General features: G+C 50.0%; 12 non-coding genes across 12 annotated transcripts; 8 read left to right on the top strand and 4 right to left on the bottom strand.

The window, feature by feature from the left end:
• Positions 1 to 1276: 1276 nt before the first annotated feature.
• Trnap-ugg (transfer RNA proline (anticodon UGG)) lies at positions 1277 to 1348 on the top strand. The gene has a single exon. It is a non-coding gene; the product is annotated as a tRNA-Pro (tRNA).
• Positions 1349 to 1950: 602 nt separating this feature from the next.
• Positions 1951 to 2023, bottom strand: Trnav-uac (transfer RNA valine (anticodon UAC)). Its single transcript has one exon. It is a non-coding gene; the product is annotated as a tRNA-Val (tRNA).
• A 235-nt stretch (positions 2024 to 2258) lies between these two features.
• Positions 2259 to 2330, top strand: Trnap-cgg (transfer RNA proline (anticodon CGG)). The gene has a single exon. It is a non-coding gene; the product is annotated as a tRNA-Pro (tRNA).
• Positions 2331 to 4191: 1861 nt separating this feature from the next.
• Positions 4192 to 4263, top strand: Trnap-ugg (transfer RNA proline (anticodon UGG)). The gene has a single exon. It is a non-coding gene; the product is annotated as a tRNA-Pro (tRNA).
• Positions 4264 to 4865: 602 nt separating this feature from the next.
• Trnav-uac (transfer RNA valine (anticodon UAC)) lies at positions 4866 to 4938 on the bottom strand. Its single transcript has one exon. It is a non-coding gene; the product is annotated as a tRNA-Val (tRNA).
• A 235-nt stretch (positions 4939 to 5173) lies between these two features.
• On the top strand, positions 5174 to 5245 carry Trnap-cgg (transfer RNA proline (anticodon CGG)). Its single transcript has one exon. It is a non-coding gene; the product is annotated as a tRNA-Pro (tRNA).
• A 1843-nt stretch (positions 5246 to 7088) lies between these two features.
• Trnap-ugg (transfer RNA proline (anticodon UGG)) lies at positions 7089 to 7160 on the top strand. The gene has a single exon. It is a non-coding gene; the product is annotated as a tRNA-Pro (tRNA).
• A 602-nt stretch (positions 7161 to 7762) lies between these two features.
• Trnav-uac (transfer RNA valine (anticodon UAC)) lies at positions 7763 to 7835 on the bottom strand. The gene has a single exon. It is a non-coding gene; the product is annotated as a tRNA-Val (tRNA).
• A 235-nt stretch (positions 7836 to 8070) lies between these two features.
• On the top strand, positions 8071 to 8142 carry Trnap-cgg (transfer RNA proline (anticodon CGG)). Its single transcript has one exon. It is a non-coding gene; the product is annotated as a tRNA-Pro (tRNA).
• A 1852-nt stretch (positions 8143 to 9994) lies between these two features.
• On the top strand, positions 9995 to 10066 carry Trnap-ugg (transfer RNA proline (anticodon UGG)). The gene has a single exon. It is a non-coding gene; the product is annotated as a tRNA-Pro (tRNA).
• A 602-nt stretch (positions 10067 to 10668) lies between these two features.
• Positions 10669 to 10741, bottom strand: Trnav-uac (transfer RNA valine (anticodon UAC)). Its single transcript has one exon. It is a non-coding gene; the product is annotated as a tRNA-Val (tRNA).
• A 235-nt stretch (positions 10742 to 10976) lies between these two features.
• On the top strand, positions 10977 to 11048 carry Trnap-cgg (transfer RNA proline (anticodon CGG)). Its single transcript has one exon. It is a non-coding gene; the product is annotated as a tRNA-Pro (tRNA).
• The last annotated feature ends 1011 nt before the right edge of the window (positions 11049 to 12059 follow it).

Below are 12059 nucleotides of genomic sequence, written 5' to 3'. Positions count from 1 at the left end.
GGCACGGCGCCTGGGCTCGGCGGCAGCCAGCTCTACATGGAGGCACCAGCAGCCCCAGCCCCTCCAGGCCGCCGCCGGCGCCACAGCGCAAGGAGTCGGCGCCCGCCCTGCAATGCCCCCTGTCGTTGCACATTCCACCCGCCTTTTATCCTCTCCATGTCTGACTCACTACCCTAAATGACGCTGCAGTCGACGTGCTTATTACTATCGCTTTTGGAAGAACCAAGGCGCAGTATTCTAGTGACGAACCGGTATTGCAAATTTGGATTAAGTAAAAATTTATTGTGTGGTCGAGCGACACCCCCGTCTCGCTCTTCCTAGATGATCGCTGCTGCGCGGAGTAACTCCTAGCGCGCCGATGGCTTCAGAGTTGGTCTTCTCGAAGTTTTGCTTTTGCACTGCATTCCGCAATCTTATAGTTACGTGCTTCGGTTTCCCGACGTTCTTGTGTTTAGTGCGTTCGGCTTCTCTTAACCCTTAGCCACCGCTTGCCGAAATTTCCACACTGTCATCTGTCGATCTGCAGAGCTCGATGAAAGTACCGCGGCCGTTCCTGAGCTCGTGAAACGGCCGAATCTGTAGTTGTTTCCAGATCTCTCCCACACAACGGCCTCCCGGAAGCTTGGATTACAGGAGTACGCCACTACTCCCAGCCGCTGAATTACCTTTGAAGCAGAATGACATGAGCTACACGCAGCTCCGATTTTTTTTTTTTTTTTTTGTGTCTGACCTACTTTGAAAGATTTTGTAGTCGATTTACTTACCACTATCGCTGTTGGAAGGAGGAAACCACGTGATAATCACACAGTATTCTAGAGACGATCAGGTAATGAAAATTTAGAATAAGTAAAACAGTATCAAAAGAAGTTGTGTGGTGGAGCGGCACATGCAATTCACGCTTCCTAGATGATCGTTGCTGCATAGAATAATTCTTTTGTCTGTGGCGTCTTCAGTATTCGTCTTCTGGAAGTTTTGCTTGCAGTATATTCTTCAATATTTTCATTATGAGTTGGTGCTTGCTTTCCCGATGTTATTTTGTTTAGTGCATTCGCCTTCTCTTAACCCTGAGAAACCACATACGGAAACTGAGGCACTGCCGGCTGTTCATAAGCAGAGTTCGATGAAGTTATTTCGCTTTTTATTCGGCGCCTTTAATATTCTTCTCATCAGTGGTGAGTGCTGCCTGCAGAAAGCGCTTATCTTGCGAATTCACGTGAAAGTGTGTGTTCCCTGGGAGATGCACTACTTGTGATTAGCTTGAGTGGTGCGGGCAGGTGGCTCGTTGGTCTAGGGGTATGATTCCTGCTTTGGGTGCAGGAGGTCCCGGGTTCAAATCCCGGACGAGCCCTGCCATTTTGACCGTGCTGAAGAGTAGGTGGAACTCAGTCCCGGTTGCAGCTCCTCAATGAAGAGTAAGACGCCTGTTATATCACGTGGATATAACAAGAATCCGGCACCAGTAAAGTACGTAGGTGGAATTCGGTAGAAAGGCAGACGGTAATTTTTCTTGCAACGGAAAACAAGGTTGTCTTTGCGGAATATGTGCACCGTGAGTGGAGATTCAGCTTGATTGTGCGACAGTCTACCTTCATCTTACTAGCGACGGCAACAACCAATGGGTGGGACGTAAGACTGAGCGTGGCTAAGAGTTTCTCATTATTAGTTACCTTCACACTTTGTCACAGCCGTGACAAGGCGAGTAGCGCGAGCTCAGGATAGCCAGTAGGAAGCGCACCTGAAGTAGCCCTGAAGAACCGGGTTGTATATTTTGCCAGCCATAATGGAGCTAGGGGCGTTCTCAGTTACCAAATACCGGTGCAATAAGAGAGCAACAGTATTTGACAGTAAAATGACGCCCTATCCATCTAGAATATGACATTGATTGTCTCTGCATACGCATCCGTGAGGTCATCCCGGAAATGAAATCCGATATACGGATTAAAATTGTTGTGTTCCCGCCCGGGATCGAACCGGGGACCTTCTGCGTGTAAAGCAGACGTGATAACCGCTACACCACGGAAACGACGGTTCGTCTGATGTGCCACCCGGAGACTCGTGGTAGCAACAGTTTTCCTTCTGTGTTAGCAAGGGCATCGGCTACGAGCTCCCTCCGATTCGTGAGGTTCCTATAGTACAAGAAGTCGATGAAAACAATCCAACCGCGACAGCCAGAGAGAACGCTGGGTGAGCTGCAGCCGTACATGGTGAGACCATCAACGGTGGCGTCATTCACATGCAGTGTGTTTTCGGAACGAACAGGCTCGTTGGTCTAGGGGTATGATTCCTGCTTCGGGTGCAGGAGGTCCCGGGTTCAAATCCCGGACGAGCCCTTGCGTTTTGTACAACGGTGTGCTAACAAACCGCATGGCGGCGGCTGTTTCGCGCATTTCCAGGCCTCCAAGTCAGCGCTAAATCCGACAACCAGTTCTGAAACAGTTTCATTTGAGCCATGTGCACCCTGCTGGTGGAACGTTTGAAGTTGATTTAAATGGTCACAGTAGAGATCGTAGCAAGTGTCTTGCTGAGTGCGACGAAAACTTGTTTCCGCCCGCAATCGAACCGGGGACCTTGTGCGTGTTAGGCAGACGTTATAACCGCTACACCACGGAAACTGCTACGCTCTGCCCTCCACATGTGATACAACTTGTAGGACGATCGCCATTGTGGCGTAAAAATCACTTTGCGGAAACGCACAATGCCGGTACTTCGCATTCGTGTGAAACAATCGACAGCACCCTTGACTGCCTGAATGCCATGTCGAATAAGAGCTCAAGAAGTCATCGGAAACGCTCGAGGGAGAGTCCTCAGCAGCATCTGCTGCTCTTTCTTTCCTTACGAGATACCGTCGATTCGCGCAGTCGTTATTGCAAAAGATGTCACCAAAGGCGATCGCTTCGTTAGCGGCACGGCGCCTGGGCTCGGCGGCAGCCAGCTCAACATGGAGGCACCAGCAGCCCCAGCCCCTCCAGGCCGCCGCCGGCGCCACAGCGCAAGGAGTCGGCGCCCGCCCTGCAATGCCCCCTGTCGTTGCACATTCCACCCGCCTTTTATCCTCTCCATGTCTGACTCACTACCCTAAATGACGCTGCAGTCGACGTGCTTATTACTATCGCTTTTGGAAGAACCAAGGCGCAGTATTCTAGTGACGAACCGGTATTGCAAATTTGGATTAAGTAAAAATTTATTGTGTGGTCGAGCGACACCCCCGTCTCGCTCTTCCTAGATGATCGCTGCTGCGCGGAGTAACTCCTAGCGCGCCGATGGCTTCAGAGTTGGTCTTCTCGAAGTTTTGCTTTTGCACTGCATTCCGCAATCTTATAGTTACGTGCTTCGGTTTCCCGACGTTCTTGTGTTTAGTGCGTTCGGCTTCTCTTAACCCTTAGCCACCGCTTGCCGAAATTTCCACACTGTCATCTGTCGATCTGCAGAGCTCGATGAAAGTACCGCGGCCGTTCCTGAGCTCGTGAAACGGCCGAATCTGTAGTTGTTTCCAGATCTCTCCCACACAACGGCCTCCCGGAAGCTTGGATTACAGGAGTACGCCACTACTCCCAGCCGCTGAATTACCTTTGAAGCAGAATGACATGAGCTACACGCAGCTCCGATTTTTTTTTTTTTTTTTTTTTTTTTTTTTTGGTGTCTGACCTACTTTGAAAGATTTTGTAGTCGATTTACTTACCACTATCGCTGTTGGAAGGAGGAAACCACGTGATAATCACACAGTATTCTAGAGACGATCAGGTAATGAAAATTTAGAATAAGTAAAACAGTATCAAAAGAAGTTGTGTGGTGGAGCGGCACATGCAATTCACGCTTCCTAGATGATCGTTGCTGCATAGAATAATTCTTTTGTCTGTGGCGTCTTCAGTATTCGTCTTCTGGAAGTTTTGCTTGCAGTATATTCTTCAATATTTTCATTATGAGTTGGTGCTTGCTTTCCCGATGTTATTTTGTTTAGTGCATTCGCCTTCTCTTAACCCTGAGAAACCACATACGGAAACTGAGGCACTGCCGGCTGTTCATAAGCAGAGTTCGATGAAGTTATTTCGCTTTTTATTCGGCGCCTTTAATATTCTTCTCATCAGTGGTGAGTGCTGCCTGCAGAAAGCGCTTATCTTGCGAATTCACGTGAAAGTTTGTGTTCCCTGGGAGATGCACTACTTGTGATTAGCTTGAGTGGTGCGGGCAGGTGGCTCGTTGGTCTAGGGGTATGATTCCTGCTTTGGGTGCAGGAGGTCCCGGGTTCAAATCCCGGACGAGCCCTGCCATTTTGACCGTGCTGAAGAGTAGGTGGAACTCAGTCCCGGTTGCAGCTCCTCAATGAAGAGTAAGACGCCTGTTATATCACGTGGATATAACAAGAATCCGGCACCAGTAAAGTACGTAGGTGGAATTCGGTAGAAAGGCAGACGGTAATTTTTCTTGCAACGGAAAACAAGGTTGTCTTTGCGGAATATGTGCACCGTGAGTGGAGATTCAGCTTGATTGTGCGACAGTCTACCTTCATCTTACTAGCGACGGCAACAACCAATGGGTGGGACGTAAGACTGAGCGTGGCTAAGAGTTTCTCATTATTAGTTACCTTCACACTTTGTCACAGCCGTGACAAGGCGAGTAGCGCGAGCTCAGGATAGCCAGTAGGAAGCGCACCTGAAGTAGCCCTGAAGAACCGGGTTGTATATTTTGCCAGCCATAATGGAGCTAGGGGCGTTCTCAGTTACCAAATACCGGTGCAATAAGAGAGCAACAGTATTTGACAGTAAAATGACGCCCTATCCATCTAGAATATGACATTGATTGTCTCTGCATACGCATCCGTGAGGTCATCCCGGAAATGAAATCCGATATACGGATTAAAATTGTTGTGTTCCCGCCCGGGATCGAACCGGGGACCTTCTGCGTGTAAAGCAGACGTGATAACCGCTACACCACGGAAACGACGGTTCGTCTGATGTGCCACCCGGAGACTCGTGGTAGCAACAGTTTTCCTTCTGTGTTAGCAAGGGCATCGGCTACGAGCTCCCTCCGATTCGTGAGGTTCCTATAGTACAAGAAGTCGATGAAAACAATCCAACCGCGACAGCCAGAGAGAACGCTGGGTGAGCTGCAGCCGTACATGGTGAGACCATCAACGGTGGCGTCATTCACATGCAGTGTGTTTTCGGAACGAACAGGCTCGTTGGTCTAGGGGTATGATTCCTGCTTCGGGTGCAGGAGGTCCCGGGTTCAAATCCCGGACGAGCCCTTGCGTTTTGTACAACGGTGTGCTAACAAACCGCATGGCGGCGGCTGTTTCGCGCATTTCCAGGCCTCCAAGTCAGCGCTAAATCCGACAACCAGTTCTGAAACAGTTTCATTTGAGCCATGTGCACCCTGCTGGTGGAACGTTTGAAGTTGATTTAAATGGTCACAGTAGAGATCGTAGCAAGTGTCTTGCTGAGTGCGACGAAAACTTGTTTCCGCCCGCAATCGAACCGGGGACCTTGTGCGTGTTAGGCAGACGTTATAACCGCTACACCACGGAAACTGCTACGCTATGCCCTCCACATGTGATACAACTTGTAGGACGATCGCCATTGTGGCGTAAAAATCACTTTGCGGAAACGCACAATGCCGGTATTTCGCATTCGTGTGAAACAATCGACGGCACCCTTGACTGCCTGAATGCCATGTCGAATAAGAGCTCAAGAAGTCATCGGAAACGCTCGAGGGAGAGTCCTCAGCAGCATCTGCTGCTCTTTCTTTCCTTACGAGATACCGTCGATTCGCGCAGTCGTTATTGCAAAAGATGTCACCAAAGGCGATCGCTTCGTTAGCGGCACGGCGCCTGGGCTCGGCGGCAGCCAGCTCTACATGGAGGCACCAGCAGCCCCAGCCCCTCCAGGCCGCCGCCGGCGCCACAGCGCAAGGAGTCGGCGCCCGCCCTGCAATGCCCCCTGTCGTTGCACATTCCACCCGCCTTTTATCCTCTCCATGTCTGACTCACTACCCTAAATGACGCTGCAGTCGACGTGCTTATTACTATCGCTTTTGGAAGAACCAAGGCGCAGTATTCTAGTGACGAACCGGTATTGCAAATTTGGATTAAGTAAAAATTTATTGTGTGGTCGAGCGACACCCCCGTCTCGCTCTTCCTAGATGATCGCTGCTGCGCGGAGTAACTCCTAGCGCGCCGATGGCTTCAGAGTTGGTCTTCTCGAAGTTTTGCTTTTGCACTGCATTCCGCAATCTTATAGTTACGTGCTTCGGTTTCCCGACGTTCTTGTGTTTAGTGCGTTCGGCTTCTCTTAACCCTTAGCCACCGCTTGCCGAAATTTCCACACTGTCATCTGTCGATCTGCAGAGCTCGATGAAAGTACCGCGGCCGTTCCTGAGCTCGTGAAACGGCCGAATCTGTAGTTGTTTCCAGATCTCTCCCACACAACGGCCTCCCGGAAGCTTGGATTACAGGAGTACGCCACTACTCCCAGCCGCTGAATTACCTTTGAAGCAGAATGACATGAGCTACACGCAGCTCCGATTTTTTTTTTTTTGTGTCTGACCTACTTTGAAAGATTTTGTAGTCGATTTACTTACCACTATCGCTGTTGGAAGGAGGAAACCACGTGATAATCACACAGTATTCTAGAGACGATCAGGTAATGAAAATTTAGAATAAGTAAAACAGTATCAAAAGAAGTTGTGTGGTGGAGCGGCACATGCAATTCACGCTTCCTAGATGATCGTTGCTGCATAGAATAATTCTTTTGTCTGTGGCGTCTTCAGTATTCGTCTTCTGGAAGTTTTGCTTGCAGTATATTCTTCAATATTTTCATTATGAGTTGGTGCTTGCTTTCCCGATGTTATTTTGTTTAGTGCATTCGCCTTCTCTTAACCCTGAGAAACCACATACGGAAACTGAGGCACTGCCGGCTGTTCATAAGCAGAGTTCGATGAAGTTATTTCGCTTTTTATTCGGCGCCTTTAATATTCTTCTCATCAGTGGTGAGTGCTGCCTGCAGAAAGCGCTTATCTTGCGAATTCACGTGAAAGTTTGTGTTCCCTGGGAGATGCACTACTTGTGATTAGCTTGAGTGGTGCGGGCAGGTGGCTCGTTGGTCTAGGGGTATGATTCCTGCTTTGGGTGCAGGAGGTCCCGGGTTCAAATCCCGGACGAGCCCTGCCATTTTGACCGTGCTGAAGAGTAGGTGGAACTCAGTCCCGGTTGCAGCTCCTCAATGAAGAGTAAGACGCCTGTTATATCACGTGGATATAACAAGAATCCGGCACCAGTAAAGTACGTAGGTGGAATTCGGTAGAAAGGCAGACGGTAATTTTTCTTGCAACGGAAAACAAGGTTGTCTTTGCGGAATATGTGCACCGTGAGTGGAGATTCAGCTTGATTGTGCGACAGTCTACCTTCATCTTACTAGCGACGGCAACAACCAATGGGTGGGACGTAAGACTGAGCGTGGCTAAGAGTTTCTCATTATTAGTTACCTTCACACTTTGTCACAGCCGTGACAAGGCGAGTAGCGCGAGCTCAGGATAGCCAGTAGGAAGCGCACCTGAAGTAGCCCTGAAGAACCGGGTTGTATATTTTGCCAGCCATAATGGAGCTAGGGGCGTTCTCAGTTACCAAATACCGGTGCAATAAGAGAGCAACAGTATTTGACAGTAAAATGACGCCCTATCCATCTAGAATATGACATTGATTGTCTCTGCATACGCATCCGTGAGGTCATCCCGGAAATGAAATCCGATATACGGATTAAAATTGTTGTGTTCCCGCCCGGGATCGAACCGGGGACCTTCTGCGTGTAAAGCAGACGTGATAACCGCTACACCACGGAAACGACGGTTCGTCTGATGTGCCACCCGGAGACTCGTGGTAGCAACAGTTTTCCTTCTGTGTTAGCAAGGGCATCGGCTACGAGCTCCCTCCGATTCGTGAGGTTCCTATAGTACAAGAAGTCGATGAAAACAATCCAACCGCGACAGCCAGAGAGAACGCTGGGTGAGCTGCAGCCGTACATGGTGAGACCATCAACGGTGGCGTCATTCACATGCAGTGTGTTTTCGGAACGAACAGGCTCGTTGGTCTAGGGGTATGATTCCTGCTTCGGGTGCAGGAGGTCCCGGGTTCAAATCCCGGACGAGCCCTTGCGTTTTGTACAACGGTGTGCTAACAAACCGCATGGCGGCGGCTGTTTCGCGCATTTCCAGGCCTCCAAGTCAGCGCTAAATCCGACAACCAGTTCTGAAACAGTTTCATTTGAGCCATGTGCACCCTGCTGGTGGAACGTTTGAAGTTGATTTAAATGGTCACAGTAGAGATCGTAGCAAGTGTCTTGCTGAGTGCGACGAAAACTTGTTTCCGCCCGCAATCGAACCGGGGACCTTGTGCGTGTTAGGCAGACGTTATAACCGCTACACCACGGAAACTGCTACGCTCTGCCCTCCACATGTGATACAACTTGTAGGACGATCGCCATTGTGGCGTAAAAATCACTTTGCGGAAACGCACAATGCCGGTATTTCGCATTCGTGTGAAACAATCGACGGCACCCTTGACTGCCTGAATGCCATGTCGAATAAGAGCTCAAGAAGTCATCGGAAACGCTCGAGGGAGAGTCCTCAGCAGCATCTGCTGCTCTTTCTTTCCTTACGAGATACCGTCGATTCGCGCAGTCGTTATTGCAAAAGATGTCACCAAAGGCGATCGCTTCGTTAGCGGCACGGCGCCTGGGCTCGGCGGCAGCCAGCTCTACATGGAGGCACCAGCAGCCCCAGCCCCTCCAGGCCGCCGCCGGCGCCACAGCGCAAGGAGTCGGCGCCCGCCCTGCAATGCCCCCTGTCGTTGCACATTCCACCCGCCTTTTATCCTCTCCATGTCTGACTCACTACCCTAAATGACGCTGCAGTCGACGTGCTTATTACTATCGCTTTTGGAAGAACCAAGGCGCAGTATTCTAGTGACGAACCGGTATTGCAAATTTGGATTAAGTAAAAATTTATTGTGTGGTCGAGCGACACCCCCGTCTCGCTCTTCCTAGATGATCGCTGCTGCGCGGAGTAACTCCTAGCGCGCCGATGGCTTCAGAGTTGGTCTTCTCGAAGTTTTGCTTTTGCACTGCATTCCGCAATCTTATAGTTACGTGCTTCGGTTTCCCGACGTTCTTGTGTTTAGTGCGTTCGGCTTCTCTTAACCCTTAGCCACCGCTTGCCGAAATTTCCACACTGTCATCTGTCGATCTGCAGAGCTCGATGAAAGTACCGCGGCCGTTCCTGAGCTCGTGAAACGGCCGAATCTGTAGTTGTTTCCAGATCTCTCCCACACAACGGCCTCCCGGAAGCTTGTATTACAGGAGTACGCCACTACTCCCAGCCGCTGAATTACCTTTGAAGCAGAATGACATGAGCTACACGCAGCTCCGATTTTTTTTTTTTTTTTTTTTTGGTGTCTGACCTACTTTGAAAGATTTTGTAGTCGATTTACTTACCACTATCGCTGTTGGAAGGAGGAAACCACGTGATAATCACACAGTATTCTAGAGACGATCAGGTAATGAAAATTTAGAATAAGTAAAACAGTATCAAAAGAAGTTGTGTGGTGGAGCGGCACATGCAATTCACGCTTCCTAGATGATCGTTGCTGCATAGAATAATTCTTTTGTCTGTGGCGTCTTCAGTATTCGTCTTCTGGAAGTTTTGCTTGCAGTATATTCTTCAATATTTTCATTATGAGTTGGTGCTTGCTTTCCCGATGTTATTTTGTTTAGTGCATTCGCCTTCTCTTAACCCTGAGAAACCACATACGGAAACTGAGGCACTGCCGGCTGTTCATAAGCAGAGTTCGATGAAGTTATTTCGCTTTTTATTCGGCGCCTTTAATATTCTTCTCATCAGTGGTGAGTGCTGCCTGCAGAAAGCGCTTATCTTGCGAATTCACGTGAAAGTTTGTGTTCCCTGGGAGATGCACTACTTGTGATTAGCTTGAGTGGTGCGGGCAGGTGGCTCGTTGGTCTAGGGGTATGATTCCTGCTTTGGGTGCAGGAGGTCCCGGGTTCAAATCCCGGACGAGCCCTGCCATTTTGACCGTGCTGAAGAGTAGGTGGAACTCAGTCCCGGTTGCAGCTCCTCAATGAAGAGTAAGACGCCTGTTATATCACGTGGATATAACAAGAATCCGGCACCAGTAAAGTACGTAGGTGGAATTCGGTAGAAAGGCAGACGGTAATTTTTCTTGCAACGGAAAACAAGGTTGTCTTTGCGGAATATGTGCACCGTGAGTGGAGATTCAGCTTGATTGTGCGACAGTCTACCTTCATCTTACTAGCGACGGCAACAACCAATGGGTGGGACGTAAGACTGAGCGTGGCTAAGAGTTTCTCATTATTAGTTACCTTCACACTTTGTCACAGCCGTGACAAGGCGAGTAGCGCGAGCTCAGGATAGCCAGTAGGAAGCGCACCTGAAGTAGCCCTGAAGAACCGGGTTGTATATTTTGCCAGCCATAATGGAGCTAGGGGCGTTCTCAGTTACCAAATACCGGTGCAATAAGAGAGCAACAGTATTTGACAGTAAAATGACGCCCTATCCATCTAGAATATGACATTGATTGTCTCTGCATACGCATCCGTGAGGTCATCCCGGAAATGAAATCCGATATACGGATTAAAATTGTTGTGTTCCCGCCCGGGATCGAACCGGGGACCTTCTGCGTGTAAAGCAGACGTGATAACCGCTACACCACGGAAACGACGGTTCGTCTGATGTGCCACCCGGAGACTCGTGGTAGCAACAGTTTTCCTTCTGTGTTAGCAAGGGCATCGGCTACGAGCTCCCTCCGATTCGTGAGGTTCCTATAGTACAAGAAGTCGATGAAAACAATCCAACCGCGACAGCCAGAGAGAACGCTGGGTGAGCTGCAGCCGTACATGGTGAGACCATCAACGGTGGCGTCATTCACATGCAGTGTGTTTTCGGAACGAACAGGCTCGTTGGTCTAGGGGTATGATTCCTGCTTCGGGTGCAGGAGGTCCCGGGTTCAAATCCCGGACGAGCCCTTGCGTTTTGTACAACGGTGTGCTAACAAACCGCATGGCGGCGGCTGTTTCGCGCATTTCCAGGCCTCCAAGTCAGCGCTAAATCCGACAACCAGTTCTGAAACAGTTTCATTTGAGCCATGTGCACCCTGCTGGTGGAACGTTTGAAGTTGATTTAAATGGTCACAGTAGAGATCGTAGCAAGTGTCTTGCTGAGTGCGACGAAAACTTGTTTCCGCCCGCAATCGAACCGGGGACCTTGTGCGTGTTAGGCAGACGTTATAACCGCTACACCACGGAAACTGCTACGCTCTGCCCTCCACATGTGATACAACTTGTAGGACGATCGCCATTGTGGCGTAAAAATCACTTTGCGGAAACGCACAATGCCGGTATTTCGCATTCGTGTGAAACAATCGACGGCACCCTTGACTGCCTGAATGCCATGTCGAATAAGAGCTCAAGAAGTCATCGGAAACGCTCGAGGGAGAGTCCTCAGCAGCATCTGCTGCTCTTTCTTTCCTTACGAGATACCGTCGATTCGCGCAGTCGTTATTGCAAAAGATGTCACCAAAGGCGATCGCTTCGTTAGCGGCACGGCGCCTGGGCTCGGCGGCAGCCAGCTCAACATGGAGGCACCAGCAGCCCCAGCCCCTCCAGGCCGCCGCCGGCGCCACAGCGCAAGGAGTCGGCGCCCGCCCTGCAATGCCCCCTGTCGTTGCACATTCCACCCGCCTTTTATCCTCTCCATGTCTGACTCACTACCCTAAATGACGCTGCAGTCGACGTGCTTATTACTATCGCTTTTGGAAGAACCAAGGCGCAGTATTCTAGTGACGAACCGGTATTGCAAATTTGGATTAAGTAAAAATTTATTGTGTGGTCGAGCGACACCCCCGTCTCGCTCTTCCTAGATGATCGCTGCTGCGCGGAGTAACTCCTAGCGCGCCGATGGCTTCAGAGTTGGTCTTCTCGAAGTTTTGCTTTTGCACTGCATTCCGCAATCTTATAGTTACGTGCTTCGGTTTCCCG

The sequence above is a fragment of the Schistocerca nitens genome, chromosome 2 (assembly GCF_023898315.1).
Source record: "Schistocerca nitens isolate TAMUIC-IGC-003100 chromosome 2, iqSchNite1.1, whole genome shotgun sequence".
NCBI classification, from domain to species: domain Eukaryota; kingdom Metazoa; phylum Arthropoda; class Insecta; order Orthoptera; family Acrididae; genus Schistocerca; species Schistocerca nitens.
The sequence above is the reverse complement of the archived record's forward strand: the minus strand, read 5'-3'. Positions and strand labels throughout refer to the sequence as shown.